The 17097-nt window shown below is 32.3% G+C and overlaps 1 protein-coding gene across 1 annotated transcript in view; it reads right to left on the bottom strand.

Moving 5' to 3' along the window:
* The window catches only part of ndrg1a (N-myc downstream regulated 1a), a 36840-nt gene extending 29280 nt beyond the window's left edge, over positions 1-7560 (bottom strand). Inside the window, exon 1 of the mRNA XM_061896985.1 lies at positions 7406-7560. The gene's annotated coding sequence lies outside the window, so the exon portion shown is untranslated. The remainder of the gene's footprint in view (positions 1-7405) is intronic.
* Between the last annotated feature and the right edge of the window lie 9537 nt (positions 7561-17097).

Genomic DNA, 17097 nt, shown 5'->3' with positions numbered 1-17097 from the left:
TGCTACTTTTTGATGCTAATGCTTGCTACTCGTTTGCTAGTTAGCTACTTGTTGCGTAAACAAGACATTTACTACTTATTGTAAAAGGTAACTACTCTTTTTGCTACTTTTTGTTGCTAACGCTTGCTACTTGTTTGTCAGTTAGCTACTTGTTGCGTAAACAAGACATTTACTACTGTTTGCTACTTTTTGTTGCTAACGCTTGGTACTTGTTTGTCAGTTAGCTACTTGTTGCGTAAACAAGACATTTACTACTGTTTGCTACTTTTTGTTGCTAACGCTTGGTACTTGTTTGCCAGTTAGCTACTTGTTGCGTAAACAACACATTTACTACTTATTGTAAAAGGTGCCTACTTGGTTTGCTACTTTTTGTTGCTAATGCTTACTACTTGTTTGCCAGTTAGCTACTTGTTGCGTAAACAAGACATTTACTACTCTGTTTGCTACTTTTTGTTGCTAACGCTTGCTACTTGTTTGTCAGTTAGCTACTTGTTGCGTAAACAAGACATTTACTACTCTGTTTGCTACTTTTTGTTGCTAACGCTTTGTACTTGTTTGCCAGTTAGCTACTTGTTGCGTAAACAACACATTTACCACTTATTGTAAAAGGTACCTACTTGGTTTGCTACTTTTTGTTGCTAATGCTTACTACTTGTTTGCCAGTTAGCTACTTGTTGCGTAAACAAGACATTTACTACTCTGTTTGCTACTTTTTGTTGCTAACGCTTGTTACTTGTTTGCCAGTGATCTACTTGTTGCGTAAACACCACATTTACTACTCTGTTTGCTCCTTTTTGTTTTCACAAAGTTAGCTTTTGGTTGCTTATACTTATTCGTTTTCTAGTTTGCTGCTTGTCTTTACAACGTTAGCTTTTTGTTGCTTATGCTTGCTACTTTTTCCTTAGCTAACTACTTGTTGTTTCCCATCTCCACAAAGCTTGCTTTTTGTAGGTAGCATAAATAATAGATTTTTTTTTTTGTAGGTAGCATAAATAATAGATTTTTTTTTAACCTATTTGCTACTTTTTGTCCCTACAAAGTTAGCTTTTTATTGTTTATGCTTGGTACTTGTTTGCCAGTTAGCTACTTGTTGCGTAAACAACACATTTACTACTCTGTTTGTTACTTTTTGTCGCTAACACTTGCTACTTGTTTACCAGTTAGCTACTTGTTGCTTAAACAAGACATTTACTACTTATTGTAAAAGGTATCTACACTGTTTGCTACTTTTTGATGCTAATGCTTGCTACTCGTTTGCTAGTTAGCTACTTGTTGCATAAACAAGACATTTACTACTTATTGTAAAAGGTAACTACTCGGTTTGCTACTATTTGTTGCGAACGCTTGCTACTTGTTTGCCAGTTAGCTACTTGTTGCGTAAACAAGCCATTTACTACTCTGTTTGCAACTTTTTGTTGCTAACGCTTGTTTGCTAGTTAGCTACTTGTATTATACTATTTCTGTTTTTCCGTTTTTTGATAATTGTGTGTGTTTTTGTTACTTTTTTGTTTTGGCTACTTTTTAGATTTTGCTACTTTTTTGTTTTGGCTACTTTTTGTACTCTTTTGCTACTTTATTTGTTTTTGATACTATTTCTGTTTTTCCGTTTTTTGATAATTTTGTGTGTTTTTGCTACTTTTTCCAGTTTTTGTTACTTTTTGTTTTTTTCTACTTTTTTGATTTGGCTACTTTTAGATTTGGCTGCTTTTTTCTTTTGGCTACTTTTTTGTTTAGGCTACTTTTTGTACTCTTTGGTACTTTATCTGTTTTTGATACTTTGTCTGTTTTTCCGTTTTGGGTAATTTTGTGTATTTTTGCTACTTTTTCTGTATTTGTTACTTTTTTGTTTTGGTTACTTTTTAGATTTGGCTACTTTTTTGTTTGGACTACTTTTTGTACTTGTTTGCTAATTTATCTGTTTTTGATACCATTTCTGTTTTTCCGTTTTTTGATAATTTTGTGTGTTTTTGCTACTTTTTCCAGTTTTTGTTACTTTTTGGTATTTTCTACTTTTTTGATTTGGCTACTTTTAGATTTGGCTGCTTTTTTCTTTTGGCTACTTTTTTTGTTTAGGCTACTTTTTGTACTCTTTGGTACTTTATCTGTTTTTGATACTTTGTCTGTTTTTCCGTTTTGGGTAATTTTGTGTATTTTTGCTACTTTTTCTGGTTTTGTTACTTTTTGTTTTGGCTACATTTTGGATTTGGCTACTTTTTTGTTTTGACTACTTTTTTTGATTTGGGTACTTTTTCTACTCTTTTGTTACTTTACCTGTTTTTGGTATTATTTCTGTTATTCCGTTTTTGATAATTTTGTGTGTTACTTTTTGTTTTTTTCTACTTTTTTGTTTTTGCTGGCTTTTAGATTTGGGTACTTTTTGGTTTTGGCTATGTTTTCTACTCTTTTGCCACTATATCTGTTTTTGATAATATTTCAGTTTTTCCGTTTATGATAATTTTGTGTGTGTTTGCTTCTTTTTCTGTTTTTGTTACTTTTTCTACACTTTTTTTCTTTTTTAATATTTTTTCTGTTTTTGGTGATTCTTGATGGTTTTGTTTACTTTTTCTACACTTTAGCTCCCATTTCTATTTTCGGTTACTTTTTCTACTGTTTTGCTTTTTTTCCCTCTTTTACTACTTTTTCTGTTTTATCAATGTGTTGCTACTTTTTTTAGTTTTTGCTACTTTTTCTATGTTTTGGCTACTTTTGCTGTCACTGTTTGCTACTTACAAATACAACTTTGAATGCATTTTGTTAAATGTGTCAACTAAAGTGTGCACTTCTTTCTTGTGTACTTTGCCGTAAACTTTGTGCTACTTGTATTATACTATTTCTGTTTTTCCGTTTTTTGATAATTGTGTGTGTTTTTGATATTTATTCAGTTTTTGTTACTTTTTTGCTTTGGCTACTTTTTAGATTTTGCTACTTTTTTGTTTTGGCTACTTTTTGTACTATTTTGCTAATTTATCTGTTTTTGATACTATTTCTGATCATTTTGAAATAGTATCAAAATTTTGATAATTTTGTGTGTTTTTGCTACTTTTTCCAGTTTTTGTTACTTTTTGTTTTTTTCTACTTTTTTGATCTGGTTACTTTTAGATTTGGCGGCTTTTTTTCTTTTGGCTACTTTTTTGTTTAGGCTACTTTTTGTACTCTTTAGCTACTTCATCTGTTTTTGATACTTTTTTCTGTTTTTCCGTTTTGGATAATTGTGTGTGTTTTTGCTACTTTTTCTATTTTTGTTACTTTTTTGTTTTGGCTACATTTTGGATTTGGCTACTTTTTTGTTTTGACTACTTTTTTTGATTTGGGTACTTTTTCTACTCTTTTGTTACTTTACCTGTTTTTGGTATTATTTCTGTGATTCCGTTTTTGATAATTTTGTGTGTTACTTTTTTTTTTTTTCTAATTTTTTGTTTTGGCTGCTTTTTAGATTTGGCTACTTTTTGGTTTTGGCTATGTTTTCTACTCTTTTGCTACTATATCTGTTTTTGATAATATTTCAGTTTTTCCGTTTATGATCATTTTGTGTGTGTTTGCTTCTTTTTCTGTTTTTGTTACTTTTTCTACACTTTTTTTCTTTTCTTTTTTTTTTTTAAATATTTTTTCCGTTTTTGGTGATCCTTGATGGTTTTTGTTACTTTTTCTACACTTTTCCTCCCATTTCTATTTTTGGTTACTTTTTCTACTGTTTTGCTTTTTTTTCCCTCTTTTTCTACTTTTTCTGTTTTCTCAATGTGTTGCTACTTTCTTTAGTTTTTGCTACTTTTTCTATGTTTTGGCTACTTTTGCTGTCACTGTTTGCTACTTACAAATTCAACTTTGAATGCATTTTGTTAAATGCGTCAACTGAAGCGTGCACTTCCTTCTTGTGTACTTTGCCGTAAACTTTGTGCTACTTTTTGAAGGTGTTTTGTCCATAGTACGCCAGCTACTCGCGTCGACACATTTGCTGGTTGTTGTCCAGGCGACGTGTGCTACTTCTTGTGTACAGGTGACATACCTGCGGTCGCAATTAGTCGCTGGAGACAAGTGATCACTACTTGTTGTAGTTGTTGTGCAGACGACTATTGTTTGTCAGACCAACAGCAAGCCAGGCGTCTTGCATGGGAAGTGTTAAATTCTTTCAGCTATGATACGCCTTGAACACACACACACACACACACACACACACACACACACACGCACACACACAGTCAGACCGGCGTGATCCGGATCTGACGACAACGTGGAGTATCAAACAACACGTCCATTTTTTGGAAGTGGGGTTGGGAGGGGGGCTCTGCACTGCAGAATCTTTGTTGGAGGAAGAAGCGGCCCCCGTGTTGAGATTCCTCAGTCATGAGTCGAGGGAAGGAAGGAGGGCGAAGGGGGGCCGGGGGGGGTAACGGGTTTTTGGACGCCCCTGACCCGTTTTACATGCTAATCGCTAACATGGTGAGGGGTGGGCGGGGCTTGATGCTCATCGTGCCAAAGTGCAACCTGGAGGCTTAAAAAAAACAGGTAAAGAATGACGGCCCAGGTCCTGGGACTTTTCCGTCTTCGTCAAACCGGTCCGACGGCGCTTCTCCTGATTGATTTCTCTTTCTGTATCTTCTGCTCCGTGTTGGCAGAAGTCCGACCTGTTATGCAATGGTGGAGAGGAAACAGAAGGAGGGGAGGGAGAGGAGGGGGGGGGGGGGGGGGGGGGGGGGTGTCCCAAAAAACTGCTGCCTTGCATAAAAACTAAGCCATCATGATGGGAGCGTAAAGGCACGGCCTCTCGGAGAGACGCCGAGATTAGAGCACACAGTCCAGTCCCGAATCGAGGCCGGGGGCTAACATTTTAAATCCGGGCACATCCATCTGCAGAAACAATGATTGCTTCCCTAATCTTTGGGAACCTGCTTAATCTGTCAAATCCCCCCCCCCCTACCCCCTCCGCTTGTGAAATATCAGTCGAGCAGCAGGCTAAGCTGGCACAGACCTACATTTCCACACATCGCAATATAAGACGGGGTCAGGGTGGGGCGCGATTGACACCAGTTGTGGGGTTCGACGAGGGGCCCTGAAGGCAACACCAGGACCACCGGTGCGCAGGGATACAAACAAACCACAAATATGATGCAAAATATTGGGAATGATGCAACCACAGCGTCACGTGACTCCCCCCCAAAAAAATTTTATGGCAAACTTGCAAAAATACACGCATAAAGTACATCAAATATCTAAGAAACTATGTATATATTTTGTCATTTTTAGTCATAAATATCCATCTTTGCTTTTTTAAAGTATCAGCCAGAACGTTAACAAGCTATAATTAATTAGTTGATCATTAAGTTTTACGACCCAATAAAATTAAATAAAGTGCCCTAAAACCCTGTTCAAATTTTTTTTTTTTTTTAAATACAGAAAGTTATTAACTTTAATTCGGGTTTATTTGACGGTGCACGCCGCACAAATAGAAGTAAGAAGCCAAAAAAATAACAATAATAAAACCCAGCTTGGAAAATAAAACAAAAACAAAAAATAATATGCATAAAGTTCTTAACTTTAATTCGGATTAATTTGATGGCGCACGCCGAATAAATAGAAGTTAGGAGCCAAATTAAATAATAATAAAACCCAGCTTCGAAAAAAAACCTACAAAAATAAACTAAAAAATATATATGTATATATATACATAAAGTTATTAACTTTAATTCGGAATAATTTTACGTTGCACGCCAAATAAATAGAAGCTAGGAGCCCCAAAAAAATAAAAATAAAACCCAGCTTGGAAAAAAAAAAATAATAAAAAAAAAATACATAAAGTTATTAACTTTAATTCGGATTCATTTGATGGTGCATGCCGAATAAATAGAAGTTAGGAGCCAAAAAAATAATAATTATAAAACCCAGTTTGGAAAAAAAACTTTAAGAAAATATACAGTATATATATATATATACATACAGTTATTAACATTAATTTGGATTAATTTGACGGTGCACGCCAAATAAATAGAAGTAAGAAGCCAAAAAAATAACAATAATAAAATCCAGCTTGTAAAAAAAAACAAAAAAATAATATGCATAAAGTTATCAACTTTAATTCGGATTAATTTGATGGGAAACGCCGGGTAAATAGAAGTTAGGAAGCCAAAAAAATAATAATAAAACCCAGGTTGGGAAAAAAAACTAAAAAGAACTAAAAAAAAAATATATATATATATATATACATAAAGTTATTAACTTTAATTCGGAATAATTTGACGTTGCACGCCAAATAAATAGAAGTTAGGAGCCCAAAAAATAATAATAATAAAACCCAGCTTGGAAAAAAAACTTTAAAAAAGTACATAAAGTTATTAACTTTAATTCGGATTAATTTGATGGTGCACGCCAAATAAACAGAAGTTAGGAGCCAAATAAATAATAATTATAAAACCCAGTTTGGAAAAAAAACTTTAAAAAATATATATATATATACATACAGTTATTAACATTAATTCAGATTATTTGACGGTGCACGCCGGATAAATAGAAGTAAGAAGCCAAAAAAATAACAATAATAAAACCCAGCTTGTAAAAAAAACCAAAAAAATAATATGCATAAAGTTATTAACTTTAATCCGGATTAATTTGATGGGAAACGCCGGATAAATAGAAGTTAGGAGCCAAAAAAATAATAATAAACCCAGTTTGGAAAAAAAAAACTAAAAAGAACTAAAATATATATATATATATATATATATATATATATATATATATATATATATATATATATATATATATATATATATATATATATATATATATATATATATATATATATATATATATATATATAAAGTTATTAACTTTAATTCGGAACAATTTGACGTTGCACGCCAAATAAACAGAAGCTAAGAGCCAAAAAAATAATAATAATAAAACCCAGCTTGGAAAAAAAACTATAAAAAAATACATAAAGTTATCTACTTTAATTCGGATTAATTTGATGGTGCACGCCAAATAAACAGAAGTTAGGAGGCAAAAAAATAATAATTATAAAACCCAGCTTGGAAAAAAAACTACAAAAAAAAACTAAAAAAAACATATATATGCATAAAGTTATTAATTTTAATTTGGATTAATTTGACAGTGCACGCCAAATAAACAGAAGTTAGGAGCCAAAAAATAATAATAATTATAAAACCCAGCTTGCAAAAAAAACTGAAAAAATATATATATACATAAAGTTATTAACTTTAATTCGGATTAATTTGACGGTGCATGCCGAATAAACAGAAGTTAGGAGCTAAAAAATCAAAAAAATAAAACCCAGCTTGGAAAAAAGACTAAAAGAATGTATATATACATAAAGTTATTAACTTTAATTGGGATTAATTTGACGGTGCACGCCGAATAAACAGAAGTTAGGAGCCCCCCCCCAAAAAAGTCCTACCTGCAGATTGCGCAATCAGAGTGACCCACGAGGGAACACGTCCACCAGTGGAAGTGAACGAGAACGTTTGCACGCACGCAAAAAAAAAAAAGAAGTACAGCTGTTTTGTTTACAACGTGGAAGGCGGAGGATGGACGACAGAACTTTATAGAAAGCCTCGGAGGGAGGGAGGGGAGGCCCCGCCCACTCCTCCCTGATTGGCTGACATCTGCTGCCGCGGCGCCCACGCAATACCGCGCACCAAACATTCGGAACTTTCAATAAAACGAGGCGAAATAGTCCGACGTCTGCCGTGAAATGTGCACTTTTCACGCACACTTGAAGTGAAATGAGCGCGTGGCCGTGACAAAGCTCCGAAAAGGGGAGATTTGGCTCAATGACGCCATTAAGGTGTGGCCTTCACGGACCCCTTCAAGAAAGGAGGAAAAAGCAACTGCCCTTTTTCTGACTCGGCGTGAAACTCATTCTGTTTAACCCACGTCAACACTTTATTGCTTTATTTCCTTCTAAATGTGTATATTGTTTGTTTATTTGTATTTATATCAAAATTGTACTGTTTAAGTTTTAAGATATAAACTTAATACATCAGCAGGTGATCAAATATTAATTGTATTTTCATTATTTTTCAAGTTAACTTAACTTAATATTTAACTGATATTTTTCTCATTTAAATGAAATATTTAAATGAGAAAACAAACCAAAATCTTGAAATTAATTTATGAAAACTGTCCAAAATATCAGTTTCATGATATATAACGTTTTTTGCTCATTTATAATTTAACACAATAAATAGAAACTAAATGATTTTACTGTCAAAAATACGAATCTAATGCAATACAATGCATTTATGTTAAAATATTATATCAACTAATTATTTAATTAATACAACCCCAAAAATTAAAAAAATAATGATTTAGGCGTCACAAATCTCAGTTTAATAATATATAATCGTTACATATTAATATATATGTTTATTTAACATACATTTGATACATATTTTGACGGCCCATTTAAGTATCAAAATATAACTTTGATAATGTATAGATAATTCATATTATTGTAATATGTATTTTCCTCTAATTAATTCAACTAAATTATTTAAGTGTCAAAAACATAAGTGTATTGTTTATATTAATATAATTTCTCCACTAATTATTTAATCAGGGAAACCACCCAAAACATTTCAACAAAATTATTGTATATTATTATCATAACATTTTTTCAGAATATTACGCTTTCTTAATTATTTACCCCGAAAATAGAAAATAAATTATTTGCGTCTCAAAAATATCAGTTTAATAACATATAATAATTTTGTTTTATTATATATTATTCACTGATAATTCCATTGAGACGACAAAACAAACAAAAAAAAATAATGTATTTAGAAAGTAAATATATCAGTTTATTAAATTCAGATTAATATGTACTTTTTTGACTAATTTAATTGAGACAACAACCCCCATAAATATCAAATTAAATATTCAAAAAATCAATAACACGGTTTATAATTTATTCTTGATAATATGTATTTTTCCATTAAACATTTAATTAAAAAACAAAAACAATTTTTAAAACAATACAATTTAAAAAATAATAATAATAATAATTAAAAAAAATAAATATATATATATATATATATATATATATATATATATATATATAGAGAGAGAGAGAGAGAGAGAGAGAGAGAGAGAGAGAGAGAGAGAGAGAGAGACAGAGAGAGAACAAGTTTATGTAAAGAGAAAAACTAAGAAAATATTTAAGGATGTCTGATTACAATTGAAATCTTTTAGAATGTATAAAGGCAAAATATTTTTGATTGGTGAGTAATCAGTGATGTCATTTCCTGTGTTCAACCGCGGGATCATGGGGTTGCTATGGTGTAACAAGTTATATGACTCTGGAGCATATGGTTGCAAAATTTGCAAAAAAAAATTAATAAAGCGCATGTCAAGTACCAAGTTATGGGACTCTGGGGTATATGGTTGCAAAATTAGCAAAACATAAAGCATAAGTTATGTACCAAGTTACAGGAGTCTGGCATATAAAGTTGCACAAATAGCAAAAAAAAAAAAAAAAAATTAAAAAATAGCATATGTCAAGTACCAAGTTATATAACTCTGGGGTATACGGTTGCAAAATGAGCAAAAAAACAGTTAACGTGTCACATACCAAGTTATATGACTCTGGGTACAAGGTTTCAAAATTTGCAAAAATAAAGTTAGCGTATGTTATGGAACAAGTTACATTATGTGACTCTGGGGTATAGGGTTGCAAAATCATCGAAAAATGAATGAAAGCATATGTCAAGTAAGTAAATACTAATCATTTAATTAAAAAAGCTACACAAAAAATAGAAAAAAAATTAAACATAGAAAAAAATGTATATATAGAACAAATTTATGTAAAGAGAAAAATAATAAAATATTTGAGCATTTCTGATTACTATTGAAACATTGTAGAATGTATATATTTATTGATTGGTGAGTAAACAATGATGTCATTTCCTGTGTTCAACTGCGGGCTCATGGGGTTGCTATGGTGTACCAAGTTATATGACCCAGGGGTATACAGTTGCAAAATTTGCAAAAAAATAAAAAAAAGTTTGCATACGTTATGGACCAAGTTACAGTATGTGACTCTGGGGTATACAATTGCAAAATTATCAAAAAAATCAAAAAATGAAGCATATGTCAAGTACCGAGTTATATGAGTTTGTGGTATACGGTTGCAAAATTTGCAAAAAAAAAAAAAAAAAAAAAGTTATGTACCAAGTTATAAGACCCTGGAGTATAAAGTTGCACAAATAAAAAAATAAAAAATAAAAAATTGCATATGTCAAGTAACAAGTTATATGACTCTGGGGTAAATGGTTACAAAATTTGCACACAAAAAAAAGTAAGCATAAGGTATGTACCAAGTTGTATGCCTCTGTGGTATATGGTTGCAAAATTTGCAAAAAAAATAATTAAAAGTTAGCATAAGTTATGTAACAAGTTATAAGACTCTGGAATACAAAGTTGCACAAATGGAAAAAAAATAAAAATTTAAATTTGCATATGTCAAGTAACAAGTTATATGACTCTGGGGTAAATGGTTGCAAAATTTGCACACAAAAAAAAGTTAGCATAAGGTATAAATGTACCAAGTTATATGACTGTGGGGTGTACGGTTGCAAAATTAGCAAAATAATAATAATAAAATTAGCATATGTGAAGTACCAAGTTATATGACTCTGGGGTATACGGTTGCAAAATTTACCCACAAAAAAAAAGTTAGCATAAGGTATGTACCAAGTTATATGACTCTGGGGTATACGGTTGCAAAATTTGCAAAAAAATTATAATTAAAAGTTAGCATAAGTTATGTACCAAGTTATATGACTCCGGGGTATACGGTTGCAAAATTAGCAAAATAATAATAATAATAATGATAATAATAAAATTAGCATATGTGAAGTACCAAGTTATATGACTCTGGGGTATACGGTTGCAAAATTTGCACACAAAAAAAAGTTAGCATAAGTTATGTAACAAGTTATATGACTCTGGGGTATACGGTTGCAAAATTTGCAAAATAATAATAATAATAATGATAATAATAATAATAAAATTAGCATATGTGAAGTGCCAAGTTATATGACTCTGGGGTATACGGTTGCAAAATTTGCACACAAAAAAAAGTTAGCATAAGTTATGTACCAAGTTATATGACTCTGGGGTAAATGGTTGCAAAATTTGCACACAAAAAAAAGTTACCATAAGTTATGTACCAAGTTATATGACTCTGGGGTATATGGTTGCAAAATTAGCAAAATAATAATAATAATAATAATAAAATTACCATATGGGAAGTACCAAGTTATATGAGTCTGGGGTAAACGGTTGCAAAATTTGCACGCAAAAAAAAGTTAGCATAAGTTATGTAACAAGTTATATGACTCTGGGGTATACGGTTGCAAATTTAACAAAATAATAATAATAATAATAATAATAAAATTAGCATATTTGAAGTACCAAGTTATATGACTCTGGGGTATACAGTTGCAAAATTTGCTAAATAATAATAATAAAATTAGCATATGTGAAGTACCAAGTTATATGACTCTGGGGTGTACGGTTGCAAAATTAGCAAAATGATAATAATAAAATTAGCATATGTGAAGTACCAAGTTATATGACTCTGGGGTGTACGGTTGCAAAATTAGCAAAATAATAATAATAAAATTAGCATATGTGAAGTACCAAGTTATATGACTCTGGGGTATACGGTTGCAAAATTTGCCCACAAAAAAAAGTTAGCATAAGTTATGTACCAAGTTATATGACTCTGGGGTATACGGTTGCAAAATTAGCAAAATAATAATAATAATAAAATGAGCATATGTGAAGTACCAAGTTATATGACTCTGGGGTAAATGGTTGCAAAATTTGCACACAAAAAAAAAGTTAGCATAAGGTATGTACCAAGTTATATTACTCTGGGGTATATGGTTGCAAAATTTGCAAAAAAAAATAATTAAAAGTTAGCATAAGTTATGTACCAAGTTATATGACTCTGGGGTATACGGTTGCAAAATTAAAAAAAAAAAAATATTAATAATAATTATAATAATAATAATAATAATTATAATAATAATAATTAAAAAATCATATGTGAAGTACCAAGTTATATGACTCTGGGGTGTACGGTTGCAAAATTTGCACAAAAAAAAAAGTTAGCAGAAGGTATGTACCAAGTTATATGACTCTGGGGTATACGGTTGCAAAATTTGCAAAAAAATAATAATTAAAAGTTAGCATAAGTTATGTACCAAGTTATATGACTCCGGGGTATACGGTTGCAAAATTAGCAAAATAATAATAATAATAATGATAATAATAAAATTAGCATATGTGAAGTACCAAGTTATATGACTCTGGGGTATACGGTTGCAAAATTTGCACACAAAAAAAAGTTAGCATAAGTTATGTAACAAGTTATATGACTCTGGGGTATACGGTTGCAAAATTAGCAAAATAATAATAATAATAATGATAATAATAATAATAAAATTAGCATATGTGAAGTGCCAAGTTATATGACTCTGGGGTATACGGTTGCAAAATTTGCACACAAAAAAAAGTTTGCATAAGTTATGTACCAAGTTATATGCCTCTGTGGTATATGGTTGCAAAATTTGCAAAAAAAATAATTAAAAGTTAGCATAAGTTATGTAACAAGTTATAAGACTCTGGAATACAAAGTTGCACAAATGGAAAAAAAATAAAAATTTAAATTTGCATATGTCAAGTAACAAGTTATATGACTCTGGGGTAAATGGTTGCAAAATTTGCACACAAAAAAAAGTTAGCATAAGGTATAAATGTACCAAGTTATATGACTGTGGGGTGTACGGTTGCAAAATTAGCAAAATAATAATAATAAAATTAGCATATGTGAAGTACCAAGTTATATGACTCTGGGGTATACGGTTGCAAAATTTGCCCACAAAAAAAAAGTTAGCATAAGGTATGTACCAAGTTATATGACTCTGGGGTATACGGTTGCAAAATTTGCAAAAAAATAATAATTAAAAGTTAGCATAAGTTATGTACCAAGTTATATGACTCCGGGGTATACGGTTGCAAAATTAGCAAAATAATAATAATAATAATGATAATAATAAAATTAGCATATGTGAAGTACCAAGTTATATGACTCTGGGGTATACGGTTGCAAAATTTGCACACAAAAAAAAGTTAGCATAAGTTATGTAACAAGTTATATGACTCTGGGGTATACGGTTGCAAAATTTGCAAAATAATAATAATAATAATGATAATAATAATAATAAAATTAGCATATGTGAAGTGCCAAGTTATATGACTCTGGGGTATACGGTTGCAAAATTTGCACACAAAAAAAAGTTAGCATAAGTTATGTACCAAGTTATATGACTCTGGGGTAAATGGTTGCAAAATTTGCACACAAAAAAAAGTTAGCATAAGTTATGTACCAAGTTATATGACTCTGGGGTATATGGTTGCAAAATTAGCAAAATAATAATAATAATAATAAAATTAGCATATGTGAAGTACCAAGTTATATGAGTCTGGGGTAAACGGTTGCAAAATTTGCACACAAAAAAAAGTTAGCATAAGTTATGTACCAAGTTATATGACTCTGGGGTAAATGGTTGCAAAATTTGCACACAAAAAAAAGTTAGCATAAGTTATGTACCAAGTTATATGACTCTGGGGTATATGGTTGCAAAATTAGCAAAATAATAATAATAATAATAAAATTAGCATATGTGAAGTACCAAGTTATATGAGTCTGGGGTAAACGGTTGCAAAATTTGCACACAAAAAAAAGTTAGCATAAGTTATGTAACAAGTTATATGACTCTGGGGTATACGGTTGCAAATTTAACAAAATAATAATAATAATAATAATAATAATAATAAAATTAGCATATTTGAAGTACCAAGTTATATGACTCTGGGGTATACGGTTGCAAAATTTGCTAAATAATAATAATAAAATTAGCATATGTGAAGTACCAAATTATATGACTCTGGGGTAAATGGTTGCAAAATTTGCACACAAAAAAAAGTTAGTATAAGTTATGTACCAAGTTATATGACTCTGGGGTGTACGGTTGCAAAATTAGCAAAATAATAATAATAAAATTAGCATATGTGAAGTACCAAGTTATATGACTCTGGGGTATACGGTTGCAAAATTTGCCCACAAAAAAAAGTTAGCATAAGTTATGTACCAAGTTATATGACTCTGGGGTATACGGTTGCAAAATTAGCAAAATAATAATAATAATAAAATGAGCATATGTGAAGTACCAAGTTATATGACTCTGGGGTAAATGGTTGCAAAATTTGCACACAAAAAAAAAGTTAGCATAAGGTATGTACCAAGTTATATTACTCTGGGGTATATGGTTGCAAAATTTGCAAAAAAATAATAATTAAAAGTTAGCATAAGTTATGTACCAAGTTATATGACTCTGGGGTATACGGTTGTAAAATTAGAAAAATAATAATAATAATAATAATTATAATAATAATAATAATAATTATAATGATAATAATAAAAAAATCATATGTGAAGTACCAAGTTATATGACTCTGGGGTGTACGGTTGCAAAATTTGCACAAAAAAAAAGTTAGCAGAAGTTATGTACCATGTTATATGACTCGGGTATACGATTGCAAAATTAGCAAAATAATAATAATAATAATAAAATTGGCATATGTGAAGTACCAAGTTATATGACTCTGGGGTATACGGTTGCAAAATTTGCACAAAAAAAAAATTAAAAGTAAGCATAAGTTATGTACCAAGTTATATGACTATGGGGTATACGGTTGCAAAATTAGCAAAATTACAATAATAATAATAATAATAATAATAATAATAATACAATTAGCATATGTGAAGTACCAAGTTATATGACTCTGGGGTATACGGTTGGAAAATTTGCACACAAAAAAAAGTTAGCATAAGTTATGTAACAAGTTATATAACTCTGGGGTGTACGGTTGCAAAATTTGCTAAATAATAATAATAATAAAATGTGCATATGTGAAGTTCCAAGTTATATGACTCTGGGGTATACGGTTGCAAAATTTGCACACAAAAAAAAGTTAGCATAAGTTATGTACCAAGTTATATGACTCTGGGGTATACGGTTGCAAAATTTGCAAAATAATAATAAAATTAGCATATGTGAAGTACCAAGTTATATGACTCTGGGGTATACGGTTGCAAAATTAGCAAAATAATAATAAAATTAGCATATGTGAAGTACCAAGTTATATGACTCTGTGGTGTACGGTTGCAAAATTACCAAAAACAAGTTAAAATGTAAAAAAAGAGAAAAAAGAAGAACATATTTAAGGATGTCTCATTACTGAATTAAAACATTTTAGAAAGTATAAAGGCAATTATCTAATGATTGATGAGTAATCAATGATGTCATTTCCTGTGATGACGGCCTTGCTATGATGTGCTGTGATGCGACACCTGTAACTGTTGATGGTACCGGTCCATCAAGTCCTCCAGGAATAATTCATGGAAAGTTTGACCTTTGACCCCCCCGCTCAGCAACCTTGGCTTTCTTCCGGACCTGTGAGGTTGCAGGTTTGGGGCCCCGCCCCCTTTTTGTCCACATAAAAGCGTCCTCCCGACACGCCTCCTGTCCTGGTCCGCCTCCTCCAAGACTCCTTGTGCCAGAGTTTTGTAAGTGTCCTGATTCCACGCTCGCTTTCACGCCTCCTCATGGAAAATTCCACACCTGCAGACCACTGACTCTTGCACTTTGTGTGTGTGTGTGAGTGTGTGTGCGTGTGTGTGTGTGTAACAGAGGCAGCACAATAGCAGCACTGTGCTTTGTGATGTGAGCAACACAATGGTGGCATTGCAGGCGACCAACACAAGACGCATGCTAATTTCCACAGCAAACAAACATGTTTTTAACACATTCTCCCACATGAAAGCAACAACAAATTAAAGCTGCAAGCAGCGACGGACGGGACCGACTTTTGCTGCTTTGTCCTGCCTTCACCCATTCCACCTGCACATTACCTACCTTCCCTGCATCCTGGGGTCACACTGGTGCTTCTTTCTTTCACCCATACACGCTGGTGCTTCCTGCCATCACCCAGACGACATATCTTTACCTGCACATTACCTACCTTCTCTGTATTCTGGAGTCAAACTGGTGCCTCCTTCTTTCACCCAGTCATCATATCTTTACCTGCACAGTACCTACCTTCTCTGCATTGTGTGGTCACGCTGGTGCTTCTTGCTTTTAAGCGGCTATCTTGCGACGGCAGCAGTGCAGCAGCATCAGCGCAGCGGTTCTTTGAAGGCTCGTAAAATCAAAACCGAAGCAGTTAGAAAAATTCTTTCATCAACTTTTAATCAGAAGGGTTCAATTTCTTTCCTGTGCGAGTTTGAAGCCGACACAACAAACGCGCTCAGAGGAGATAATGTTTGAAAAAAAGTTGACAGGGTTTTACAAAACTTTTGTATTGAAGGGGTAATTGCCAACTTCTTGTTGATTTTTGCTGAAGGATTTCAATGAATGAATTTTTTTTTTTAATTGTATTTATATAGCGCTTTTCTCTAGTGACTCAAAGCACTTTACATAGTGACACCCAATATCTAAGTTACATTTAAACCAGTGTGAGTGGCACTGGGAGCAGGTGGGTAAAGTGTCTTGCCCAAGGACACAACGGCAGTGACTAGGATGGCGGAAGCGGGAATCGAACCTGCAACCCTCAGGTTGCTGGCACGGCCACTCTACCAACCGAGCTATACCGCACGGATCAATGTTTCTGGATGTTGTTGATAAATGGCTTTCGCTTAGCATAGTAGAGCTTTAACTTGCACTTTGAAGCATTTTAAGGGGGTCAAATTACAGCTCAAAGAGGCAAAAATGCCTTTTTTTTAGGAAATTTTGCGCAGGGGTTATTTGAAGGCGCGTAAAATCAAAACCGGAGAAGTAATCAAAACTCTTTCGATAACTTTTAATCAGAAGGGTTCAAACTCTCTCCTGTGCGAGTTTGAAGCCGACACAACAAAGGCGCTCAGAGGAGATAATGTTTGAAAAAAGGTGACAGGGTTTTACAAAACTTTTGTTTTAAAGGGGTAATTGCCAACTTCTTGTTGATTTTTGCTGAAGG

The sequence above is a fragment of the Nerophis ophidion genome, linkage group LG04 (genome assembly GCF_033978795.1).
Source record: "Nerophis ophidion isolate RoL-2023_Sa linkage group LG04, RoL_Noph_v1.0, whole genome shotgun sequence".
Lineage (NCBI taxonomy): Eukaryota > Metazoa > Chordata > Actinopteri > Syngnathiformes > Syngnathidae > Nerophis > Nerophis ophidion.
This window is presented reverse-complemented; position numbering and strand designations above follow the sequence as displayed.